We start from the raw sequence: 27,620 nt of genomic DNA, 5'->3' as shown, positions 1-27,620 counted from the left end.
ATGTGTCCACACTCGCTGCATTTATAACAGTACAGTTCTAGACAGCTTCTTACAAGATGGTCGTGTCTGTAATGTCCTTACTCAATGGCACAAAACCCACACAAGGCACATTCTATAGACAAGGTCACTCTATGATCTGAACCTTTATTCACAGGACAAAGAACTGATGACCCTGCGTGGGACCTCCCTTTGTATACCTGGGTGACCAGGTAAGGAGTGTCTCCCACAAGTTCACCCCCTGTGGTCAAGGTGTACATTGCTTAAGTATATACAGTATTGCAGTGGTGTTACATAGAGGTTATATACATGACATCACCTCCCCCCCCCCCAAAGTCTTATTGGGATCATAGGTTAAGTCTTTCAGGTGGTCTGTGCTCCCTCGTGGAGCGCCGCAGTTGGGACTCTGGTTGTTGAGCCTTGCCTGCGTGTCTGTCACCTGTGGTGATTCCGTCCTGTCCAGGCTGACCGCCGGGACTGTGCATGCTGCTGAATGTTCTTGTTGCTCGTTCACTGGTGGTGGTGTGAGCACCATCTCATGATCTTCCTCGGGTTCCTCAGTGTCCATGCTGAATCTTTTTTTTACTTGGTCCAGATGCTTACGGCGTATCTGCCCATTGTTAAGTTTAACCATGATGACCCTGTACCCCTCTTTGTCTATTACAGTGCCCTCAAGCCATTTGGGCCCCACGGCGTGATTGAGGACAAATACGGGGTCATTTATTTCTATACATCTCCCCCTTGAATTACGGTCATAGTACTCATTTTGGGACTGGCGCTTCCCTTCAACTATGTCGGTCAGGACTGGGTGAATGAGGGACAACCGAGTTTTGAGTGTTCATTTCATAAGTAGTTCCGCGGGCGGGACCCTGGTGAGCGAATATGGTCAGGACCTATAGGCCAGCAGGAGGCGCGATAGGCAGCATTGAAGGGAGGGTCCTTGAATCCGGAGCATGCCTTGTTTAATGATTTGGACCGCACGTTCCGCCTGGCCATTGGAGGCCGGCTTGAATGGCGCTGTCCTGACATGGTTGATGCCATTGCCCGACATGAACTCCCGGAATTCGTACCTTGTGAAATATGGGCCATTATTGCGAACAAAGATGTCCGGCAAGCCGTGGGTTGCAAAGACCACACGTAGGCTCTCCATAGTGGTGGATGTTGTGCACGAATTCAAAATAATGCACTCGGTCCATTTCTAGTACGCATCTACCACAATGAGAAACATTTTTTCCATGAATGGGCCCGCGTAGTCTACGTGAATATGTGACCATGGCCTGGCGGGCCAGGGCCACTGGCTGAGCGGGGCCTCCCTGGGGGTGTTACCCAGCTGGGCACACGTCGTGCACCTGCGAACACAGTGTTCCAGGTCTGAATCAATTCCAGGCCACCAAACATGTGACCGGGCAATGGCCTTCATCAGCACGATGCCTGGATGCTCGCTGTGGAGTTCCCTGATAAATGCCTCCCTGCCCCTCTGGGGCATGACGACCCGGCTGCCCCATAGTAGGCAGTCAGCTTGGATGGAGAGCTCATCCATCCGCCTGTGAAACGGTCTGACCTCCTCAGGGCATGCTCCATGTGCGGGTGCCCAATCCCCAGTTAGGACACATTTCTTAATCAGAGATAGGAGGGGATCTCTGTTGGTCCAGATTTTGATCTGGCGGGCTGTGATGTGGGAGCCTGTGCTGTCAAAGGCATCAACAGCCATGACCATCTCAGCGGTTTGTTCTGTTCCCCCCTCGTTGGTGGACAGTGGAAGCCTGCTGAGTGCGTCAACGCAATTTTCGGTGCCAGGCCGGTGCCGGATGGAATAGTCATAAGCAGCCAGCGTGAGAGCCCATCGCTGTATGCGGTCTGACGTGTTGGCATTGACAGCCTTGCTGTCTGACAACAGGGATGTTAACGGCTTGTGGTTCGTTTCTAATTCGAACCTCCTGCCAAAAAGGTACTGATGCATTTTTTTTACACCATAGACACATGCGAGTGCCTCCTTCTCAACCATCCCATATCCCCGTTCTGCTTGAGAGAGCAACCTGGAAGCATAAGCCACAGGTTGTAGTTGGCCCTCAGCATTACTCTGCTGCAACACGCACCCAACCCCATAGGACGATGCATCACATGTCAGAACCAATTTCTTACAGGGGTCGTACAGGGTCAATAACTTATTTAAACAAAGTACGTTCCACGCCCGATTGAAAGCCCGTTCTTAACAGTCCCCCCAAAACCAATCACAACCCTTACGCAGGAGCACGTGAAGCGGCTCCAACAATGTGCTTAAGTTCGGCAGAAAGTTCCCGAAATAGTTCAAGAGTCCCAGAAATGAACGCAACTTCGATGTGTTGCCAGGCCTGAGCACTCGTCGAATCGCCTCTGTTTTGGATTCGGTGGGCCGAATCCCATCTGCAGCAACCCTCCTGCCCAGGAACTCAACCTCAGGAGCTAAGAACACACATTTAGACTTCTTGAGTCGCAGGCCTACCCAGTCCAGTCGGCGTAACACCTCCTCCAGGTTGTGGAGGTGTTCCTCGGTGTCACGACCCGTGATGAGGATGCCATCCTGAAATACGATTGTTCCAGGACTGGATTTGAGCAGGCTTTCCATGTTTCTTTGAAAAATCACGGCCGCTGATCGAATGCCAAACGGGCACCTGTTGTAAACGAACAGTCCCTAGTGGTGGTGATTGTGGTCATCGGCCAGTTCTTGGGTCATGTAGGCTGAAGTGAGGTCCAACTTGGTAAACAGCTTACCGCCTGCCAGCGTGGCGAAAAGATCCTCCGCTCTCGGGAGTGGGTATTGGTCTTGTAGGGACACCCGATTGATAGTGGCCTTGTAGTCGCCACAGATCCTGACAGAACCATCCGCTTTTAGGACGGGAACGATGGGGCTCGCCCAGTCTCTGAATTCAACGGGCGAGATGATGCCCTCTCTCAGCAAATGGTCCAATTCGCTCTCAATTTTCTCCCGCATCACATACGGCACCGCTCTGGCTTTGTGGTGCACTGGTCTGGCGTCCAGGGTGATGCGTATCACTACTTTAGTACCTTTGAACATCCCAACACCAGGTTGGAATAGTGACTCAAATTGTTGTAGGACTTGTGAGCACGAACTTCGCTCCACAGATGACATTGCATGCACATCCCACCATTTCCAGTTCAGCTCAGCTAACCAGCTCTTTCCCAACAGTGCGGGACCATTGCCCGGGACAAACCAGAGCGGCAGCCGGTTCACTGATCCATTGTGTGTGACCGCCAACATTGCACTGCCTAGCACTGGAATGATTTCTTTGGTGTACGTCCGTAGTTGTGTCTCAATGCGTTCTAGTTTGGGTCTGCTGGCTTTGAGTAGCCATAGCTTTTTGAATTGTTGAACACTCATGAGTGACTGGCTGGCCCCCGTGTCCAGCTCCATGCGTACCGGGATGCCATTTAATAAAACCTTCATCATCATTGTGGCGTTTTGGTATATGAGCTGTGAATGTTTGCCACATGAACCCGCTGAACTTCAGCAACCATTGATTTGCCCCAATAGTCATCCTGCCTCACAGATCTCTCTTCTGGTCCATCTGCTTCATAAATTAGCCTGGTTACAGGCTTCCTGCACATTCGAGCTAAATGGCCACTGAGGTTGCAATTTCTGCAGACAAATTGTTGAAACCTGCAAGTTCTGGCAGAGTGTTTGTCCCCACACCTCCAGCATGAGCTGAGATTCCCATTGTTGTGAACAAAGGAGCTATGACCTGGCATTCCTCACTGATTGTCCCTTGGACTGTCCTTGAGTACCCTGATAGTTGGTGTCAATGGCCCCATCTCGGACCGCATTGTCCACTACAATGGAGTAAATGTCCGTTCAGCCTGCCATTGTCTCTGTTGAAAACCTACTCTGGGGTCTATTGCTGCCTGGGGTGTGTCGAACTGCCCTTGCCTACCTGCGGGGCTCTGAGTCACATTTATGATATTGACTCCCTGATCCCCCACCATGAAAGTCTGAGCCATCAACGCCATCGCTTCCAAAGTCAAGTCCTTGGTCCCAATTAACTTCCGGAAAATCCCCGCATGACCGATGCCCTCAATAAAGAAGTCCCTTAACATTTCCCCCCTGCAGACGTCTGTGAACTTACAGAGGCTGGCCAAACGCCGGAGGTCCACAATGAAATCCAGTATGCTCTGTCCTTCACGACGTCGGTGGGTATAGAATCTGTGTCGGGCCATGTGTATGCTGCTCATCGGTTTGAGGTGCTCACCGATTAGTCTGCTGAGCTCTTCAAAGTTTTGTCCACCGGCTTTTCGGGTGCTAGTAGGTCCTTCATGAGCGCGTAAATCTTAGGCCTGCAGCTGGTCAGCAGATGGGCCCTTCGCTTGTCGGCCGCTGTATCTCCCAGCCATTCTTTCATGACAAAGCTTTGCTGAAGCCTCTCAATGAAATCGTCCCAGTCCTCACAACACAGTACCGTTCCTCTGTGCTACCGGTGGCCATTCTCGTGGGTCGTTGATTCCCGTTTCTCGTCGCCAATGTAATGTCCTTACTCAATGGCACAAAATCCACACAAGGCACATTCTATAGACAAGGTCACTCTATGGCCTGAACCTTTATTCACAGGACCAAGAAGTGATGACACTGCGTGTGACCTCCCTTTATATACCTGGATGACCAGGTGAGGATGCCTCCCACAAGTTCACCCCCTGTGGTCAAGGTGTGCATTGCTTAAGTATATACAGTATTGCAGTGGTGTTACATAGAGGTTGCATACATGACAGTGTCCAGGACCGTAATAGCAAACCTTCACCTGGTTATCATGCAGTACCCAGAAGTACTGCACTCCTTCCATTGTCTCGAATTTCATGCTGTGGGGTAACGATTTCACCCCCATTTTTACTTAACGGGTTCCAGCGGCTACCTATGTTTCAGAATATTATCTCCTCTTTATTACTGAGCAAAGTTTAATGTCCCACGACTCCAAATTTTTTTATCAGCATGTCGTCCTCAACATAAACCGGCAGGTTTAAGAATGAAACTATCACCTCTTCGGAATATCGCAAGGATAGATCCAAGTACTCCTCACCAATCTTCAGGCTCAGTAAAAGTCTTTCCACCGCCTCTCGGCCACAGACCATCACCTCGAATCCAACATTCGGCTTTGGTCGTCAAGCAAAACAACTTCCCTCACCGCAGTCCTCATGTACTGCCTGAATGGTATCCCAAGCTCACATCTTATCCTGGCACTGAACCACCACCGTGTTTTCATTTCCAAACCTCCCGAGGTCCCGGCCCAAATCTTTGGGCCTTTTATTCTCTCCTCTCAAGACATTCTCTCCCCTGGTTAAATTCACACTGGGAGCATTGTCCTCTGAGGGGCTCCGTTACTCCAGACCCCTCAGCAGCCATCTGGCTGATGTTTATGGGCCAAAAGGCCCTAAAATTTGGGAAAAAAACAATCCAAAAACCCACCATCAACCTTTTACTAACTCACTCCAACTCCTGCAGTAATCAGCAGCACCTGCTTACTCCTAGCCCCTCCCACCGAGAGAGAGTGTTACCCACTGAGCCAATGACTGACTTTCGTTTAACGTAAGCAGAGTTGACGCCATCCCTGTTGACTGCTGTCAGCACCTTCATATTTCTGCCCCTACCACCATTAACCTCTCGGACTGCCACCCCAGCTTTCGGCAAGTGGCATCAAACCTTAGCGTATTGTTAGATGACAAGGTGAGGTTCCTTCTCTACACCCTTTATGCCACCAAGATCATTTTCCACCTCTGCCCCTACCTCTTCGGCTGAGATTCTAAGCCATCTCTTTATCAACATGTGGTTTGTTTTGTCTAAAATCGTTCCTAATTGCTTTCTCCACTTACCCCATCCATAAACTGCAACCGATTCCAAATGTTACTGCTCCCATCCTTACCCATTCAAAGAGAACCAGATCCTTAGCACGTTCATTGCCTCCCTCTGTCCCCCCAGAATCAAAGTCAAGATCCTGATCTTTCCCTTCAAATGATTACATGAACTCGCCCCACCCTCTCACTGACCTTTTCAGCCCCATGTCCTTACTCATGGTCCTCTGACCCTTCTCTAATCCTCATTCACCATCCTCCTCCTTCCACTATACCCACGTGCTGTGGAAGCCACAATTGCTCTCCCTTCCCTCCTCCTTCCCCGCTAAATACTATTTTCTTCAACAGCACCATCGGCCTTGTCCGCAGAATTCCATTCCACCTTCGATTCCACCTTCTGTCCGGGACCCATTTTCATCTCGTTGTCAATCGCGCCGAGATGTCTTTGCAACATCAGGAATGCTCCATGAATGCAAGGTGTTGTAAAAGAGTTACAAAATAAACCATTGGTTTTTGTTACTTCACGCCTGGCTCATTTTTGCTCAGTGTAGGTAGCTGCTCGTAGAAAATGTTTTGCCTCTTGCAAATTAAAATGTGACAATATGTTGCATGTTGCACAGTGTGAAATATCAAATTATGCTAATATTGTTGGTGTATGTTTAATTCAAATGTTATACTTGACGTATGCTGTGTACAACTTCTAATGCAATCCAAAATGAGCAAGCAAGACTACAAAACAGAGAGTAGGGGCTAAAGCTGGTTAGTATGGCAGAATATGGGAATGTGGAAAGGATTGGTGCTGGGACTACTGTTGTTCACCATTTAAATAAACTATTTGGAAATGGGAATCGGATGTAAATTTTCAAAATTTGCGGATGACACGAAATTGAGAGGTATAGTTAATACAGAGAAGGACTGCGACAAATTACATTATTAGACTTGCAGAATGTGCGTGCAATTAAATTAGCTTCAATGTAGATATGTGCAAGGTAATACATTTTGGTAGAAAGAATAAGGAGGCCACATACTCCTTGGAAAATAAGTGTCTAAATGGGGTAGAGGAAATGAGGGGTCTGGGGGTACAGACACACAGGTCACTAAAAGTAGCGATGCAGGTTACTAAGGCCATAAAAAACAAACCAAGCACTGGGGTAATTTCTGAGGGATAGAATTGAAAAGCCGAAGAGTTATGTTAATCATGTATAAAACCTTGGTTCGACCACAATCAGAGTACTGTGAACAGTTCTGGTCTCCGTATTATGAAAAGGTGATAGAGGCACTGAAGAAGGTGAGCTCGGGCTCAGAGCGGGGAGAATGCAAAGGGAATGAATCACAAGCAGTGGGAGGAATTATGTGAGGGCAGGAATTGGTGAAAAGCTGAAATACACTGGTAGGTAAAGGTAAGTTAGGTAAATAATCATCAGATTGGAATTTGGTTTTGCCTTGTAACATAAAAGAAATTGCATGCTCAGTAGCAGTTTGCAGTTAACAGCTATCAGCTGTAAATGGTTGCTTGAATAGCTGGTAAAAGCTGTGAGCTGGAAGCGAACAGGTCCAGGCAGTGGGCGGTCGAGGGGGTCGTGCAGCCCGACTGCCTGCCTCTCTTCCGCGACTACGTTCGTGCCCGGGTGCACGCGATGTCCACCGGAACGCTCGTGACCTCCGCGACCCGTGGGCACCAGAGGGACTGGAGTGTGTCATCACCCCCGGCAACCAAATTTTAATTTGATTTGTTAGGTTTGCTTTGAACATTTTTGGTTAGTTGGCAGGTTCAAGTTGTGCCCCTTTAACAAGAGGGCACATGGGTGAATTGTATTATTTAAAAGAGTTGTGAGCTAGAAGCTGATTAAGCAGTTGAAGATCGTTTGACTCTCCAAAGGTATATATTAGGCTAGTTTGCAAAAGCACAGAGCATGGAGACAAAGCTGGGAGAACCAAACGGAGTGAGACGCAAGCAGCGTGAGGAATTTTGTGAGCGCAGGAATTGGTGGAGAGGAGGACGGACGTCTGACTGAAAAGGAGGAGTGAAGCCACAGAACCCAAGGTCTCTAAGTTAACAGACACGAGAGTGGACCAATGGGACAGAGGAGCAGCCGCAGTTAAAGGTAGGCCCAAGAGCCCGGAGGGAGCGCGGGTGTTAGGGAGCGAGGTAAGTGAAGCGAAGGAGCTGATTGGTGAGTAGTTCATTTCTGTTAAGTTACTTAAAAGTCTATTAAGTAGAGGCATAGCACCTCGGTCCTGTGCCATGTGGGACTCCGGGACGCTTCCCAAGTCCTGGACAACCACATGTGCAGGAAGTGTCATCAGCTGGAGGAGCTCGAGCTTCGGATTTCAGTATGAGGCTGAGAGCTACGTGGATAGCATGTTGCAGGAGGTGGTCACCCCACAGCGCAAGAGTGTGCAGGCAGAGAGGGAATGGGTGGCTATCCGACCGACAAGGAGCACCAGGCAGGTAGTGCAGGAGTTCCCTGAGTGCATCTCACCCTCCAACCAAATACTGGTGAGGGCGATGAATCTTCTGGGGAGTACAGCCAGAGTCATGTCCACGGCACCACGGGTTTCTCAGCTGTACAGGAGGGTCGTGGGACGGGAGGAAGATTGGGAAAGTAATAGTGATAGGAGATTCGATATTTAGAGGAACAGACAGGTGTTTCTGCGGCTGCAGACGGTGATTCCAGGATAGTATGTTGCCCCCCTGGTGCCAGGGTCAAGGATGTCACTGAGCGGCTGGAGAACATTCTGAAGGAGGAGGGAGAGCAGCCAGAGGTCATGGTCAATACCGGTATCAATGACATAGGTAGATAGAGGGATGAGATCCTGCAGATTTTAGGGAGCTAGGAAAGAGATTAAAAACCAGGACTTCAAAATTAATAATCTCTGGATTACTCCCGGTGTCATGAGCTAATGGTTAAATTGGAATCAAAGATTGGTAGACAAAACTGTAATCGAACAATGGGCTGCCTTTAAAGAGGAGATGGTTCGGGTACAGTCGAGGTACATTCCCACGAGGGAATAAGGTAGGGCAACCAATGCCAGAGCTCCCTGAATGATGAAAGAGATAGAGAGTAAGATGAAGCAGAAAAAGGGAGCATATGACAGATGTCAGGTTAAGAACCAGGCTGAATATAGAAAGTTCAGAGGGAAAGTGAGAAAGGAAATAAGAGAGTGTTGTGTCCTTAGATGCTCTAACAATGACTCCATGAGGTAGTGTGTTGTAATTGAACTGTAGTCCTTTATTAGTTAACTCCAGACTGAGGATCACACCTTCCAGAAGTACTAGGGACCAAGGGTTTAGTGAGAAGGAAGAACTAAAGGATATCCACACAAGGAAATTGTGTTAGGGAAATTGATGGGATTGAAGCCAATAAATCTCCGGGACCTGATAGTCTGCATCCCAAAGTACTTAAGGAAGTGGCCCTAGAAATAGTGGATGCATCGGTGATCATTTTCCAACAGTCTATCGACTCTGGATCAGTTCCTTTGGACTGGAGGGTAGCTAATGTAACACTACTTTTTAAAAAAGGAGGGAGAGAGAAAACGGGTAATTATAGATCGGTTAGCCTGACATCAGTTGTGAGGAAAATGTTGGAATCAATTATTAAAGATGGAATAACAGTGCATTTGGAAAGCAGTGACAGGATTGGTCCAAGTCAACATGGATTTATGAAAGGGAAATCATGCTTGACAAATCTTCTGGAATTTTTTCAGGATGTAGCTAGTAGAGTGGACAAGGGAGAACCAGTGGATGTGGTGTATTTGGACTTTCAAAAGGCTTTTGACAAGGTCCCACACAAGAGATTGGTGTGTAAAATTAAAGCACGTGGTATTGAGGGTAATGTACTGACGTTGATGGAGAACTGCTTGGCAGACAGGAAGCAGAGAGTCGGGATAAACGGGTCCTTTTCAGAATGGCAGGCAGTGACTAGTGGGGTGCCGCAGGGCTCAATGCTGGGACCCCAACTATTTACAATATATATTAATGATTTAGATGAAGGAATTGAATGTAATATCTCCAAGTTTGCAGATGGCACTAAACTGGGTGGCAGTGTGAGCTGTGAGGAGGACGCTAAGAGGCTGCAGGGTGACTTGGACAGGTTAGGTGAGTGGGCAAATGCATGGCAGATGTAGTATAAGGTGGATAAATGTGAGGTTATCCACTTTGGTGGCAAAAACACGAAGGCAGAATATTATCTGAATGGCAGCAGGTTAGGAAAAGGGGAGGTGCAACGAGACCTGGGTGGCATGGTTCATCAGTCATTGAAAGTTGGCATGCAGGTACAGCAGGCGGTGAAGAAGGCAAATGGTATGTTGGCCTTCATAGCTAGGGGATTTGAGTGTAGGAGCAGAGAGATCTTACTGCAGTTGTACAGGGCCTTGGTGAGGCCTCACCTGGAATATTGTGTTCAGTTTTGGTCTCCTAATCTGTGGAAAGACGTTCTTGCTATTGAGGGAGTGCAGCAAAGGTTCACCAGATTGATTCCCGGGATGGCAGGACTGACATATGAGGAGAGACTGGATCGACTTGGACTATATTCACTGGAGTTTAGAAGGATGAGAGGGGATCTCATAGAAACATATAAAATTCTGACGGGACTGGGCAGAAGAATGTTCCCGATGTTGGGGAAGTCCAGAACCAGGGGACACAGTCTAAGGATAAGGGGTAAGCCATTTAGGATCGAGATGAGGAGAAACTTCTTCACTCAGAGAGTTGTTAACCTGTGGAATTCTCTAAGCAGAGAGTTGTTGATGCTAGTTCATTGGATATATTCAGGAGGGAGTTAGATATGGCCCTTACGGCTAAAGGGATCAAGGGGCATGGAGAGAAAGCAGGAAAGGGGTACTGAGGTGAATGATCAGCCATGATCATATTGAATGGTGGTGCAGACTCGAAGGGCTGAATGACCTTCTCCTGCACCTATTTTCTATGTTTCTATGTTTCTATCCCCAATAATGACCTTCAATAGTGACCTTCCCCAATAGTGACCTTCAATAATGACCCGAGATATCTGCACTCCTTCTTTATCTCTAAGATTGAGAGTATCCGTTCAGCTGTCTCTGCCACGTCCCTTCCTTCCCCTCTGCCACTTCTAATTTTGCCCTCTTGAGAATCCCTAACTATAATCGTCTAACCATTGGTGGCCGTGCTTTCTATTTGCTAGGTCCTAAGCTCGCGAATTCTCTCACTAAACCTCTCCACCTCTCTCCCTCTCCTTTAAGATGCTCCTTAAAACTTACATCTTTGACCAAGCTTTTGGTCATGTGCCTTAATCTCTCCTTATGTGGCTCAGTGTCAAATCTTTTGTCTTATAACACTCCTGTGAAGTGCCTTAGGATGTTTTATTACATTAAAGTCACTATATAAGTTGTTGTTGTTGTTGATGTGATTTTTTTCTGTCCTCAGCAGATCTATTCCAACACTGGCATATCTACTCATCGATGATACTATAAACCCAACTAGAGAATATAAATATCTTTGCCTTCACAGTACAAGTTTTATATTTAAAGATCATCGAACGTCTGTGAAATAATTTTTACGAGGAGGAAAAGTGCCAAGTGCACAAAATACAACAGCTTCAATCCTGCAACTAGTAATCACTGATTTATTGGTGAATAATAATTGAAGCTATCTTACGAGATAAGTGTCGAAATCATTTATAATGTGTGAATCTATAATATGCCAGAGGAGCGGGCCTGGCACATCTTGGAAGGAATCCTTAATGAAGGTACAAACAATAAGGTGCGAAGCGAATGGCACATCAACCACTGCCATTGGGCAATATTCTGATGTTCCATTCAATGTGCCTTTCAGTTAGCATCGTGGAATCATAGAATGGTTACCGCACACAAGGAGACCATTCGGCCTGTCGAGCCTGTATTGGCTCTCTGCAAGAGCACATGTCTATGTGGAGATCTGAACATAAAGGCTCGCATTTCTATAGCGCTTTTCATGACCTCAGGCCATTCCAAAGCACCTTGCAGCCAATAAAATAGTTTTGGAGGTCAATGTTGTAGTGTAGTAAAAGCTGAAGAGAATTTGTGCACAGCAAGCTCCCACAAACAGCAATGAAACAAATGGCCACATAATCTGTTTTTAGTGATGTTGATTGAGGGATAAATGTTGGCCAGGACAGCAGGAGAATTACCCTGCTCCTCTTCAAAATAGTGCTATGGGATCTTTTACATCCACCCGAGAGGGCAGACAGCGCCTTGGTTTAACGTCTCATCTGAGAGACAGCACCTCTGACAGCGCTCCGCTCCCTGACTACTGCACTGGAGTCTCAGCCTGGATTATGTGCTCAAGTCTCAGGACTGGGGCTTGAAAAATGATATCCTTGTGTGTTAAGGAGCGCATTGCTGCGTGCGCGCAACCTGGCTTGAGTGATCGCCCCGCAACACCGGGGGCCTCGATCCTTCATCCCACGACACTGGGGGCCTCGACCTTTCACCCCATGACGCTGGGTGGTGTCTCTGCAGTCCAGTGGTGGTTCAGTGCCCGGTGCTGGCAGCGGGAGGCCGGTTGGATCACGTAGCCTGCTCTCGGGGCTGTTACCGTGGTCCCTAGAATCAGGCAGGTTCACGGATGTCTGTGACCGCTCCCATCCCGTCCTTTCTTTACGCCCTGGGTCCCAGCTGCTCCCTGAGGAGCTGTCGTCTAGCAGTGTACAGGGAACCACTGACTCGCTGGCCTGAGCGTTGCTTGATTTGAGGTCCTGGCTGGTGCTTGTTTCCTCTGGGGGAACAGTGGCGGGTGACCCTACATCTAGGGGTATGGCCTTAGTGCAGTCTGCTCCTTCAGGCTCATGGCCGTTGGTGCCATCGGTTGCCTGAGAGATGGAGCCGACCCAAGGCATGGTATCACTACCATTGCCGTTGCCCTGCTGAGGTCACTTGCTTCGTAGCTCGTGTGTGTTGGCTGCTTGTGGCCACACTGCGTGGTGCCTGACCCTGGTCCCAGGGTATTTGCTCAACTGGTCTGCCATTTCTTTGTTCTCCATTATAAATTCACCTGATTCAGACTGCAAGGGACCGACATTTGTCTTCACTAATCTTTTTGTCTTCACATATCTATAGAAGCTTTTGCAGTCAGTTTTTATGTTCCCAGCAAGCTTTCCCTCATACTCGATTTCCCCCCTCCAAATTAAACCCTTTCTCCTCCTCTGCTGAATTCTAAATTTCTCCCAGTCCTCTTTTTTGCTTTTTCTGGCCAATTTATATCCCGCTTCCTTGGATTTCACACTATCCTTAATTTCCCTTGTTAGCCACAGTTGAGCCACCTTCTCCGTTTTATTTTTACTCCAGACAGGGATGTACAATTGTTGAAGTTTATCCATGTGATCTTTAAATGTTTGCCATTGCCTATCTACCGTCAAACCTTTAAATATCATTCGCCAGTCTATTCTAGCCAATTCACGTCTCATACCATTGAAGTTACATAGAAACATCGAAAATAGGTGCAGGAGTAAGCCATTCGGCCCTTCGAGCCTGCACCACCATTCGATAAGATCATGGCTGATCATTCCCTCAGTACCCCTTTACTGCTTTTTCTCCATACCCTTGATCCCCTTAGCCGTAAGGTCCATATCTAACTCCCTCTTGAATATATCCAATGAACTAGCATCAACAACTCTCTGCGGTAGAGAATTCCACAGGTTAACAACTCTCTGAGTGAAGAAGTTTCTCCTCATCTTAGTCCTAAGTGGCCTACCCCTTATCCTAAGACTTTGTCACCTGGTTCTGGACTTCCACAACATCGGGAACAATCTACCCGCATCTAACCTGTTCAGTCCCGTCAGAATCTTGTATGTTTCTATGAGATCCCCTCTCATCCTTCTAAACTCCAATGTATAAAGGCCCAGTTCATCCAGTCTCTCCTCATATGTCAGTCCGGTCATCCCGGGAATCAGTCTGGTGAACCTTCGCTGTACTCCCTCAATAGCAAGAATGTCCTCCCTCAGATTAGGAGGCCAAAATTAAACACAATATTCCAGGTGAGGCCTCACCAAGGCCCTGTACAACTGCAGTAAGACCTCCCTGCTCCTATACTCAAATCCCCTAGCTATGAAGGCCAACATACCATTTGCCTTCTTCACCGCCTGCTGCACCTGTATGCCAACTTTCAATGACTGATGAACCATGACACCCAGGTCTCGTTGCACCTCCCCTTTTCCTAATTTGCCGCCATTCAGATAATATTCTGTCTTCGTGTTTTTGCTCCCAAAGTGGATAACCTCACATTTATCCACATTATACTGCATCTGCCATGCATTTGCCCAATCACCTAACCTGCCCAAGTCACCCTGCAGCCTCTTAGCGTCCCCCTCACAGCTCACAACTCCACCCAGTTTAGTGTCATCTGCAAACTTGGAGATATTACACTCAATTCCTTCATCTAAATCATTGATATATATTGTAACGAGCTGGGGTCCCAGCACTGAGCCCTGCGGCACTCCACTCGCCACTGCCTGCCATTCTGAAAAGGACCCGTTTATCCCGACTCTGCTTCCTGTCTGCCAAGCAGTTCTCTATCCACATCAGTATATTACCCCCAATATCATGTGCTTTGATTTTGCACACCAATCTCTTGTGTGGGACCTTGTCAAAAGCCTTCTGAAAGTCCAAATACACCACATCCACTGGTTCTCCCTTGTCCACTCTACTAGTTACATCCTCAAAAAATTCTAGAAGATTTGTCAAGCATGATTTCCCCTTCATAAATCCATGCCGACTTAGACCGATCCTATCACTGCTTTCCAAATGCGCTGTTATTTCAACCTTAATAATTGATTCCAACATTTTCCCCACCACTGATGTCAGGCTAACCGCTCTATAATTACCTGCTTTCTCTCTCCCTCCCTTTTTAAAAAGTGGTGTTACATTAGCTACGCTCCAGTCCATAGGAACTGATCCCGAGTCGATAGACTGTTGGAAAATGTTCACCAACGCATCCACTATTTCTCGGGCCACTTCCTTCAGTACTCTGGGATGCAGACTATCAGGCCCTGGGGATTTATTGGCTTCAATCCCATCAATTTCCCTAACACAATTTCCCGCCTAATAAGGATATCCTTCAGTTCCTCCTTCTCACTAGACCTTCGGTCCCCTAGTACTTTCAGGAGTTTATTTGTGTCTTCCTTCATGAAGACAGAACCAAAGTATTTGTTCAACTGGTCTGCCATTTCTTTGTTCCCCATTATAAATTCACCTGAATCCTGCAACGGACCTACATTTGTCTTCACTAATCTTTTTCTCTTCGCAAATCTATAGAAGCTTTTGCAGTCAGTTTTTTTGTTCCCGGCAAGCTTCTTCTCGTACTCTATTTTTCCCCTCTTAATTCCCCCTTAATCCTCCTCTGCTGAATTTTAAATTTCTCCCAGTCTCAGGTTTGCTCTTTTTTCTGGCCAATTTATATGCCTCTTCCTTGGATTTCACACTATCCTTAATTTCCCTTGTTAGCCACAGTTGAGCCACCTTCCCCGTTTTATTTTTACGCCAGACAGGGATGTACAATTGCTGAAGTTCATCCATGTGATCTTTAAATGTTTGCCATTGCCTATCCACCGTCAACCCTTTAAGTATCCTTTGCCAGTCTATTCTAGCCAATTCACGCCTCAAACCATCGAAGTTACCTTTCCTTAAGTTCAGGACCATAGATGTTCAGCCATGAACTCATTCAATGGCGGTGCAGGCTCGAAGGACCGAATGGCCTACTCCTGCATCTATTTTCTATGTTTCTATGTTAGTTTCTGAATTGACTGTGTCACTCTCCATCCTAATAAAGAATTCTACCATGTTATGATCACTCTTCCCCAAGGGTCTCGCACAATAAGATTGCTAATTAGTCCGTTCTCATTACACATCACCCAGTCTAGGATGGCCAGCTCCCTCGTTGGTTCCTCGACATATTGATCTAGAAAACCATCCCTAATACACTCCAGGAAATCCTTCTCCACCGCATTGCTACCAGTTTGGTTAGCCCAATCAATATATAGATTAAAGTCACCCATGATAACTGCAGTACCTTTATTGCATGCATCCCTTATTTCTTGTTTGATGCTGTCCGCAACCTTACTACTACTGTTTGGTGGTCTGTACACCCCTCACTAGCATTTTCTGCCCCTTGGTATTCCGCAGCTCCACCCATACCAATTCCACATCATCCAAGCTAATGTCCTTTCTTACTATTGCATTAATTTCCTCTTTAACCAGCAATACCACACCGCCTCCTTTTCTTTTCTGTCTATCCTTCCTAAATGTTGAATACCCCTGGATGTTGAGTTCCCAGCCTTGGTCACCCTGGAGCCATGTCTCCGTGGTGCCAATTACATCATATCCATTAACTGCTATCTGCGCAGTTAATTCGTCCACCTTATTCCGAATACTCCTCGCATTGAGGCACAGAGCCTTCAGGCTTATCTTTCCCCCTTTAGAATTTTGCTGTAATGTGGCCCTTTTTGCTTTTTGCCTTAGGTTTCTCTGCTCTCCACTTTTACTTTTCTTCTTTCTATCTTTTGCTTCTGCCCCCATTCTACTTCCCTCTGTCTCCCTGATAAGGTTCCCATCCCCCTGCCATATTAGTTTAACTCCTCCCCAACAGCACTAGCAAACACTCCCCCTAGGACATTGGTTCCGGTCCTGCCCAGGTACAGACCGTCCGGTTTATACTGATCCCACCTCCCCCAAACCGGTTCTAATGTCCCAGGAATCAGAATCCCTCCCTGCTGCACCACTCCTCAAGCCACGTATTCATCTTAGCTATCCTGCAATTCCTACTCTGACTAATCCTGAGATTACTACCTTTGAGGTCCTACTTTTTAATTTAACTCCTAGCTCCCTAAATTCACTCCTATGTCACTATGTATCTATAATAATCTGGGTGATTATAATAAAGGATGTGCAAAAGGGCAGAATTAGAGAAGCACAAATAGCTTGCGGAGCGGGAGGAGCGTTGTAGGGCTGGAGGAGGTTACAGAGATAGGGAGAGGTGAGGCTATGGAGGGATTTGAAAAAAAGGATGAGAATTTTGAAATCGAGGCGTTGCTTAACTAGGAGCCAATGTAGGTCAGCGAGCACAGGGGTGATGGGTGAACAGGACTTGGTGCAAGTTAGGACAATGGGCAGCTGAGTTTTGGATCACCTCTAGTTTACATAGGGTAGAACATGGGAGGGCAGCCAGGAGTGCATTGGAATCGTCAAGTCTAGAAGTAACAAAGGTATGGATGAGGGTTTTAGCAGCAGATCAGCTGAGACAAGGGCAGATACTGGCGATGTGATGGAGGTAGAAATAGGTGGTGTTAGTTATGCCGTGAATATGTGGTCGATAGCTCATTTCAGGGTCAATTATGACACCAAGGTTGCGAACAGTCTGGTTTAGCCTCAGACAAATGTTAGGGACAGGGATGGCGTCAATGGGTAGGGAACAGAGATTCTGGCAGAAACAATGGCTTCTGTCTTCCCAATATTTAATTGAAGAAAATTCCTGCTCAACCAGAACTGGATGTCGGACAAGTAATCTGACAATTTAGAGTCCGTGGAGGAGTCAAGAGAAGTGGTGGTGAGGTAGAGCTGGGTGTCATCAGCGTACATGTGGAAACTGATGCTGTGTTTTCAGATGATGTCGGCAAGGGGCGAGAAATAGGAGGGGGCTAAGGATAGATCCTTGGTGGACACCAGAGGTAACAATGCAGGAGCGGGAAAAGAAGCCATTGCAGGTGATTCTCTGGCTATCATTAGATAGATAAGAATGGAACCAGGCGAGTGCAGTCCCACCCAGCTGGACGATGGTGGAGAGGCGGTGGAGAGGATGGAGTGGTCAACCGTGTCAAAGGCTGCAGACAAGCCAAGAAGGATGAGCAGGGAAAGATTACCTTTATCAAAGTCACAAAGGATGTCATTTGTGACTTTGTTGAGAGCCGTTTCGGTACTGTGACGGGGCGGATATCTGATTGGAAGGATTGAAACATGAAGTTGCAGACAAGGAAATAGCAGAACAATTAAATAAATGCTTCGGTTCTGTCTTCACGGAAGAGGACACAAATAACGTCCCAGAAATGCTAGGGAACCTAGGGAATGCTAGGTCTAGTGAGCAAGAGGAATTAAAGGAAATGATTATCAGTAAGAAAATAGTGCTGGAGAACCGAATGGGACTGAAGGCAGATAAATCCCCAGGGCCTGATGATCTGTATCCCAGAGTATTTAAAGAGGTAGCCATGGAAATAGAAGATGCATTGGTTGTCATCTTCCAAAATTCTATAGATTATGGAACAGTTCCTGCAGATTGGAAGGTGGCAAATGTAACCCCACTATTTAAAAAAGGAGGGAGAGAGAAAACAGGGAACTGCAGACCGTTTAGTCTGACATCAGTAGTAGGGAAAATGCTGGATTCTATTATAAAGGATATGATAACGGCACACTTACATAATATCAACAGGATTAAATAAAGTCAACATGGATTTATGAAAGGAAAGTCATGTTGGAAAAAACTGGAGTTTTTTGAGGCTGTAACTGATAGAATAGATAAGGGAGAACCAGTGGATGTAGTGTATTTGGATTTTCAGAAGACCTTTGATAAAGACCTACATAAGAGTTTAGTGTGCAAAATTAAAGCACATAGGATTGGAGGTAATGTATTGGCATGGATTGAAAATTGGTTAACTGACAGGAAAGAGAGAGTAGGAATAAACAGGTCTTTTTCGGGGTGGCGAGCAGTGACTAGTGGGGTACGACAGGGATCAGTGCTTGGGCCCCAGCTATTCACAATATATATAAATGATTTGAATGAGGGAACCAATGTAATATTTCCAAGTTTGCTGACAACACAAAACTAGGTGGGGTTGTGAGGAGGATGCAAAGACGCTGCAAGGCGATTTAGATAGGTTGAGTGAGTGGGCAAACACATGGCAGATGCAGTATAACGTGGATAAATGTGAAGTTATCCACTTTGGTAGGAAAAACATAAGGGCAAAGTATTATTTAAATGGTGATGGATTGGGAAATGTTGATGTACAGAGGGACCTGGATGTCCTTGTACATCAGTCATTGAAAGCAAACATGCAGGTGCAGCTCGCAGTTAGGAAGGCAAGTGGTATGTTGGCCTTCATTGCAAGAGGATTTGAGTACAGGAGCAAGGATGTCTTACTACAGTTATACAGGACCTTGGTGAGACCGCACCTGGAGTATTGTGTGCAATTTTGGTCTCCTTACCTTAGAAAGGATATACTTGCCATAGAGGGAGTGCAGCGAAGGTTCACCAGACTGATTCCTGGGATGGCAGGACTGTCGTATGAGGAGAGATTGTGTCGACTAGGCCTGTATTCACTAGAGTTTAGAAGAAAGAGAGGGGATCTCATTGAAACGTATAAAATTCTGACTGGGTTGGATAGACTGGATGCGGGGAGGATGTTTCCACTGACTGGGAAGTCTAGAACAAGGGGTCACAGTCTCAGGATACGGGGTAGGAAATTTAGGACTGAGATGAGGAGAAATGTTTTCACTCAGAGGGTGGTGAACCTGTGGAATTCTCTACCACAGAAGGCTGTGGAGGCCAAGTCACTGAATATATTTAAGAGGGAGCTAGATAGATTATTAGAAACAAAAGACATCAAGGGGTATGGGGGAAAAGCAGGAATATGGTGTTGAGATAGAGGATCAGCCATGATCATATTGAATGGCGGTGCAGGCTTGAGGGGCTGAATGGCCTGCTACTGCTCCTATTTTCTATGTTTCTATGTTTAACATGGGCACGGATTTGGGAGGTGACAACCCGTTCAAGGACTTGAGAGGAAAGGGAGGTTGGAGTAGTTTGCAAGGACAGAGTTAAGGGTTGACTTTTCGAGAGGGGTGATGATGGCAGTTTTGAGGATGAGGGTGACAGTACCTGAGGAGAGAGAACCGTTAACAAGGTCAGCTAACATGGGAGCCAGGAAAGGAAGTTGGGTGGTCAGCAGTTTAGTGGGAATAAGTTCAAGGGAGCAGGAAGTGGGTCTCATGGACAAGATGAACATGGAGAGAGCATAAGGGGAGATAGGAGAGAAACTGGAGAAAGATATGGTTTCAAGGTTAGGACAGGGGGGAACTTTAAATGAAGTTTGGCCCGGTGGGCCAGGGGAAGGAAGGGAACTGGCAGAGGCAGCTGAATGGATGGTCTCAATCTTAGAGACAGACAAGTCCATGAGATCCTCACACTTGTTGTTGAAGATGAGGGCGGAGACAGGGGCGAGGGGTTTAAGAAGACGTTTAGCATTTGGACAATAGAAGCCGGGATTCATCTTTGCATTCCAGAATGATTCTGGAATAGTGAGCAGTTTTGGCAGATGAGAGCAGGACCTGATAATGCTTTATGTGATCCAGCCAGACCTGGCGGTGAATGGCTTAACTAGTTGTCCGACATATCCGCTCAAGTCTGCGTCCCTTGGACCTAAGGAAGGGAAGATGAGAGTCATACCAGGGGGAATGGCCCGGGTGAGAGAGAGTAATTGTTTTATAGGGACTAGGGCATCAAAGGTGGTGGTGAGGGTGTGATTGAGCAGATCCGGAGCTGAACAAATGTTGTGGTGAATGGAGGGCCAAATGCTGGACAGTTGGGATTTCGTAAGTGCAATTGTAAGAGAGTGGGGAGAGAGTTTTTTCTAGTGGACGGACACAGAATGAAGTAGGGTAGGGGAGTTGGCAGGGGAAGGGGTTGTGGGTGGAGAGCGATACGAAGAAGTGATCAGAGATGCCCTTATCTGCAATTGGTTTGATGGGAGTAGCGAGGCCGTGAGAGATGGCAAGATCGAAGGGGTGGCACTGAATATGGGTTGGGGAGCTTACATGGAGGGAAAGAGTAAGGGAGGACAGGAGGCTAGTGAACTCAGAGGAGAGCGAGCAAGCTGAATTGAGATGGAGATTGAAACCACAGAGAATGAGAAGTCGTTCGGTGCAGAGGCTGAGGGAGGGAAGCAGTGAAGATATCTCGGTAATAACATTTTTATGGTACTTGGGTGGACGATGGAGAACGAGGATTTTAAATGAGAGGTGAGAGATGTGAAGTAAGGTGAGATGCTCAAAGAAGGAGAAAGTGCCGGAGGAGTAGGGGACAGACCAAGGTGTGTTTGGTGATGAGAGCCACACCGCCACCATGGCGGTCTGAGCGGGGCAAATGGTGGAAGCTATAGCCAGGCGGGGAGGCTTCATTTAAGGGTAAGGTATCATCAGGGCCATTATGTCGATGCAATCATCCATGATAAGTGTTGTGTATGGAGAAAGAGTCGGATTGAACACTGTGAGCTTAAAGTAAAGTGTGACCGTAGTCTTTCATTGCGGGTCTCCAGAGTGCCTCTCCAACCTGTGGAGCCTCCTTAAATACCTGTTCTCCCAAGGGATTATGGGTTCCCTTGGGACTCCAGGGGATGAGCCCTCTGGTGGCTGTACAGAGTAAATACAAGTATATATATATATATATATATATATATATAAAACAACACTCTTCCCCCCCCCCCCCCAAAAGTCAATAGTGTAACTATTTACAATGTGAGTCGATCTAGGGCCCTTCTTGCCCTGGTTAATCGTCTCGGTGTGAAAGCTGGTGTTGTTGAATCATTTGTTGGGCCCTCGCTGGGCTGCTGTGCAGCTGGCCTTGCTGGGCTGCCTGGTGTGTTGGGCCCTGCAGGGCTGCTGTGGATGATGGGTTCTGCTTTGTGGTCAACCATGGTGCTGGTTGCCACTGGTGTGTACGTTGGGGGATCAAAAAAGGTAGGGTCCAAGGTGGGTTGCTCAGGATAGTCCGTGAATCTGAGTTTGATTTGGTCCAAGTGTTTCCGGTGAATGAGTCCATTTCAAAGTTTGACGCAAAACACCCTGCTCCCCTCTTTGGCCACAACAGTGCCGGGAAGCCACTTGGGACCTTGTCCATAATTTAATACTAATACAGGATCATTGATTTCAATCTCGCGTGACACATTTGCACTATCATAATATGCACTTTATTGAAGCCGCCTGCTCTCTACCTGCTCATGTAGATCAGGGTGAACTAACGAGAGCCTTGTCTTAAGTGCTCTTTTCATGAGCAGTTCAGCAGATGGGATCCCAGTGTGTAGTTGGGTCTTGTACGGTAGCTAAGCAGGACTCGTGATAGGTGAGTCTGCAGTGAGCCTTCTAGCATGTATTCAACTATCATTGTAACCCATGTATAAGCTGACCTAAGTTGTACACCTTGAGAACATTGACCACGAGGGACGAACTTGTGGGAGACACTCCTAACCTGGACTTTCAGGTATAAAAGGGGAAGCTCCACACACCTTCATCACTTGAGGTCTTGGTAATAAAGGTAACTGGTCACAGAGTGACCTTCTCTCAAGTATGGGCCACATGTGCATTTATACTGTATAGTAAGGACATATCATTGGCGATGAGAAACTGGGATTCATGCCATCGCAATGGACAATGCGGCCAGTAATGGGGCCATCAACACCTGTTAATGGTGCGCTTAAGGACAGTTACAGAGACAGTCAGAGACGATCGACTGGTAATGGACTTTTTGTTTCCAACAACGGTGCCTCCAGTTCATGCTGGAGGTGTGGAGGCAAACACCCAGCCAGAGCTTGCAGGTATCAGCAATATACCTGCAGAAACTGCACCGTCAGCAGTCACTTGGCACGTATGTGCAGGAAGCCTGCAGCCAGGTTGATGTACGAGGAGGACGGGCCCGATGTAAGCCCTACAAGGCCAAATGAATACTGGGGGAAATTGCTGGAAGCTGAAGTTCAGCGAGTTCATGTGGAGCACATATACAGTTCATCTACCAGGACGCCACCGATAATGATGAAAGTGCTCCTCAATGGCATCCCAGTATTAATGGAGCTAGACACAGGGGCCAGACAGTCCCTGATGAGTATCAAACAGTTGAAAGGTTGTGGGTGTCCAAGGCCAGGAGGCCAAACTTATTTCCGATTGACGCACAGCTACGGACATAGACAAAGGAGATCATTCCGGTGCTAGGCAGCACCACGGTAGTCATGACCCACAAAGATTCGGAGAACAGGTTGCCACTCTGGATTGTCCCGGGGGACGGTCCCGCACTACTGGGGAGGAGTTGGCTTGCTGTCATGAACTGGAAATGGGGCGATGTCAATGCAATTTCTTCTGTGCAGCGAGTATCATGCTCACAGGTCCTGGACAAATTTGACTCATTATTTCAACCCGGCATCGGCACTTTCATGGGGGCCAAGGTAGTGATTCACATAAACCCGGACGCCAGGCCAGTACACCGCAAGGCCAGAGTGGTGCCGTACGTGATGCGGGAAAAGATAGAATGCGAATTGGACCGCCTGCTGAGGGAAGGCATCATCTCGCCAGTCGAATTCAGTGACTGGGCGAGCCTGATCGTGCCGGTGCTCAAGGCGGATGGGTCGGTCAGGATATGTGGCGATTACAAGGCCACCATCAATCGGGTGTCACTCCAAGACCTTACCCGCTACCGAGAGCGGAGGACCTCTTTGCGACGCTATCCGGTGGCAAACTTTTTACAAAATTGGACCTGACCTCAGCTTACATGACCCAGGAGCTGGCGAGTGAATCGAAGAAGCTGACCACTATCACGACACACAAGGGGTTGTTTGAGTATAACAGATGTCCGTTCGGGATTCGTTCGGCCGCCGCGATCTTCCAGCGAAATATGGAAAGCCTCCTCAAGTTGATTCCAAGGACGGTGGTTTTTCAAGACGACATCCTCATCACGGGCTACGATACTGAAGAACAGCTCCACAACCTGGAGGAGGTGCTATGCAGACTGGACCGGGTAGGGCTGCGACTGAAAAAGGCGAACTGCGTCTTCCTAGCTCCACAGGTAGAATTCACTAACAGTGTGTCGATATTTAATGTTCCAAGATAAGAGGAGACTAATTAAAGTCCTGTTACTGACTGCTCCATTTTAGAGCCTTTTCTCCTTTCTAACTCTGGATTATTTCAGTTCTTGTACCTTTGGTTGCTCTCGTGGACAAATGCCAGCTCCCCCTACCTTCCAGAGTACCTCTCCTAGCCTTGGTATCGAGGGAAGGTATCAGTAACACGCCCGGGATCACTGAACACAAACCCCAGTCTGTTAATCACTTTCAGATACTGGACTTAGCGTGTGCCCCACAACATCCCTCTCACATTTGATGTGTGAATGGAGCATCATGCCTCCAAACCTGGGTTCAATTTAAATTTGAATCCACTCAGGAAATGTATTTAAGAAAATACAGATCACATCAAATAATTGGCAATGGTTTAGAGTCAACAAGATGAACAAGTAAATACATCCCGGCCCAATAATCCAGCTCTACATTCACAGGAGAAAGTCTGTTATCAAACCCCTCGAGTAGACAGAAAAGAGAACGATGCTAACTTTAAAAATATCTAGAATCTGTTGTAAATATCTTTCAAATCCCGACTGATACAATCTGCCGTTTTCCTTTCAATTGAAGTGAATGGAAGATGAGAGGGGTGTTGGCATATGGAACTCAGTTAATTCTGCTTCTGAAAGGTGTTCATGTTTAGTTCATTCCATATTGGGGAGAGATTTCACTGAGCAACAGCTGGTGTTTGCAACCAACTGGCCATGGATATTTTCATCATAGAATGTTTAGATTAGAAATATTAAGTTAGAATAAGAAAAGTTCAGAGTCTCGTGGTTTGTGCTTGCCACAGGAAGACCACAGTGTTTTACGTGCTTCTAACATTGTTGATGTACGTTGAAGAAAATGCAGACTTGTGTCTTTAGACTGTGCCGTAGCCAAAGATTAGGCTATGCCAGCTCCAGTTGGATAAGAGGTTGATGGCATAACAAGAGATCCAGCAGTTAAAACAAAATTATCTCCAGTTGTCTGCAGACATCGAATGTCGCAGCATGCTGACAAAGTTGGACTTTAAACTATTGAGTTAAATTATTGGGATCGATTGTTATAGAATTGAATTGTTATAGAATGGAAAAACAGTGAAGTTATGCTAAACTTGTATCGAACCTTGGTTAGACTTTGTGTGTGCAATTCTGGTCACCATATTATAAAAAGGATATTAAGGCACTGGAGAGGGTGCAGAGAAGATTTACAAGGATGATGCCAGAAATGCAAGGGTATACTTATTGGGAAAGGATGGACAGGGTGGGGCTCTTTTCTCTTGAAAAAGGAAGGCTGAGAGGTGACCTAATGTCTTTAAAATGATGAAAGGTTTTGATAGAGTAGATACAGTGAATACCACTTAAGGGGACGAGCATAATTAGAGGCCATCAACATAAGATAGTCACCAAGAAATCAAATAGAGAATTCAGAAGAAACCTCTTTACCCAGGGAGTGGTGAGAATGTGGAACTCGCTGCCACAGGGAGTGGTTGAAGCGAATAGTACAGATGCATTTAAGGGGAGGCTAGACAAGCATATGAGGGAGAAGGGAATCGAGGGTTATGCTGATATAGTTAGATGAGGAAAGAAGGGAGGAGGCTCGAGTGGAGCATAAACGCCGGCATGGACTGGGTGGGCCGAATGGCCTGTTTCTGTGCCGTATAGCCAATGTAATCCAATGTAATTCCTGGGGAGGAGGGTAGCAGCAGACGAGATCAGACCCACTGCGTCCAAAACAGAAGCGATCCAGAGAGCACCCAGACCCCATAACACGACGGAGCTGCGTTCGTTCTTGGGCTCCTGAACTATTTTGGTAACTTTCTTCCCAAATTGAGCACGCTGTTAGAGCCGCTACACGTGCTCCCACACAAAGGTCGCGATTGGGTCTGGGGGGACAGCCAGGAAAGGGCTTTTGATAGAGCACGCAATTTGTTATGCTCCAACAAACTGTTAACGATATATGACCCGTGTAAGAAACTTGTTTTAACGTGCGATGTGTCGTCCTATGGGGTCGGGTGTGTGTTGCAGCATGTGAATGCCAATGGTCAGTTACAGCCAGTAGCTTATGCCTCCAGAAGTCTGTCCCAGGCAGAAAGGGGCTATGGGATGGTAGAAAAGGAAGTGGTAGCATGTGTATATGCAGTAAAAAAAATGCACCAGTACCTGTTTGGCAGGAAATTTGAACTGGAGAAGATCACAAACCCCTAACATCCCTTTTGGCTGACAACAAGGCCATAAATGCGAATGCATTGGCCCACATACAGAGGTGGGCACTTACGTTAGCTGCCTATGAAACACAATTCGGCACAGACCGGGCACTGAAAACTGCACCGATGCATTCAGCAGGTTCCCACTAGCCACCACTGAGCGGGCAGCTGAGCATGATGCTGAGATGGTCATGGCTTTTGAAGCTTTCAAAAGCGAATGCTCACCTGTGACAGCCCGTCAGATTAAAGTCTGGACAAATAAAGACCCGCTACTGTCTTTAGTTAAGAAATGTGTCCTGAATGGGGCATGCCCTGAGGAATTTAAACTGTTTCATAGGCGCAAGGATGAACTCTCGATTCAGGCCGATTACCTATTGTGGGGAATCCGAGTAGTCATGCCCCAGATGGGCAGAGAGGTGTTTATCAGAGAACTTCACAATAAGCACCCAAGCATTGTCATGATGAAGGCAATTGCCAGGTCACACGTTTGGTGGCCAGAGACAGATGCAGACCTGGAACTTTGTGTTCGTAGGTGCAACACGTGTGCTCAGCTGGGCAAAGCACCCAGGGAAGCCCCCCTTAGCCCCTGGTCCTGGCCCGCCAAGCCATGGTCACGCATCCATGTGGACTACGCAGGTCCTTGCATGGGAAAAATGTATTTGGTTGTGGTAGACGCCTGCTCCAAATGCATTGAGTGTGCCATTTTAAATTCAAGCACATCCTCTGCCACGGTAGAAAGTCTATGGGCAATGTTCGCCGCCCATGGTCTACCGGATGTCTTGGTCAGCGACAATGGCCCGTGCTTCAGAAGCACTGAATTCCAGGACTTCATGGCAGGCAATGGAATCAACCATGTCAGAACGGCACCGTTCAAGCCGGCCTCAAATGACCAGGCGGAACGAGCAGCGCAGATAATCAAACAGCGGATGCTCAGAATCCAAGGGGGTTCCCTACAAAGCCGCTTATCACGCCTCCTGTTGGCCAATAGATCCCGACCACACTCGCTCACAGGGGTTCCACCCGCAAGGCTGCTAATGAAAAGGACGCTCAAAACCAGCTTATCCCTTATACATCCTACTATGAAAGAAATTGTTGAGAGCAGGTGTCAGTCACAATGTGACTACCATGACAGGAATGTGAGGGTGCGATGTAACGCCTCTGTTTAAAAAAGGGGGCAGGCAAAAGGCAGGTAACTATAGGCCGGTTAGTTTAACATCTGTAGTGGGGAAAATGCTTGAAATTATCATTAAGGAAGAAATAGCGGGACATCTGGATAGGAATAGTGCAATCAAGCAGACGCAGCATGGATTCATGAAAGGGAAATCATGTTTAACTAACTTACTGGAATTCTTTGAGGATATAATGAGCATGGTGGATAGAGGTGTACCGATGGATGTGGTGTATTTAGATTTCCAAAAGGCATTCGATAAGGTGCCACACAAAAGGTTACGGCAGAAGATAAAGGTACGCGGAGTCAGAGGAAATGTATTAGCATAGATAGAGAATTGGCTGGCGAACAGAAAGCAGAGAGTCGGGATAAATGGGTCTTTTTCCGGTTGGAAATCAGTGGTTAGTGGTGTGCCACAGGGATCAGTGCTGGGACCACAACTGTTTACAATATACATAGATGACCTAGAAGAGGAGACAGAGTGTAGTGCAACAAAATTTGCAGATGACACTAAGATTAGTGGGAAAGCGGGTTGTGTAGAGGACTCAGAGAGGCTGCAAGGAGA

Source organism: Pristiophorus japonicus, chromosome 7, assembly GCF_044704955.1.
Source record: "Pristiophorus japonicus isolate sPriJap1 chromosome 7, sPriJap1.hap1, whole genome shotgun sequence".
NCBI lineage: Eukaryota > Metazoa > Chordata > Chondrichthyes > Pristiophoridae > Pristiophorus > Pristiophorus japonicus.
The sequence above is the reverse complement of the archived record's forward strand: the minus strand, read 5'-3'. Positions refer to the sequence as shown.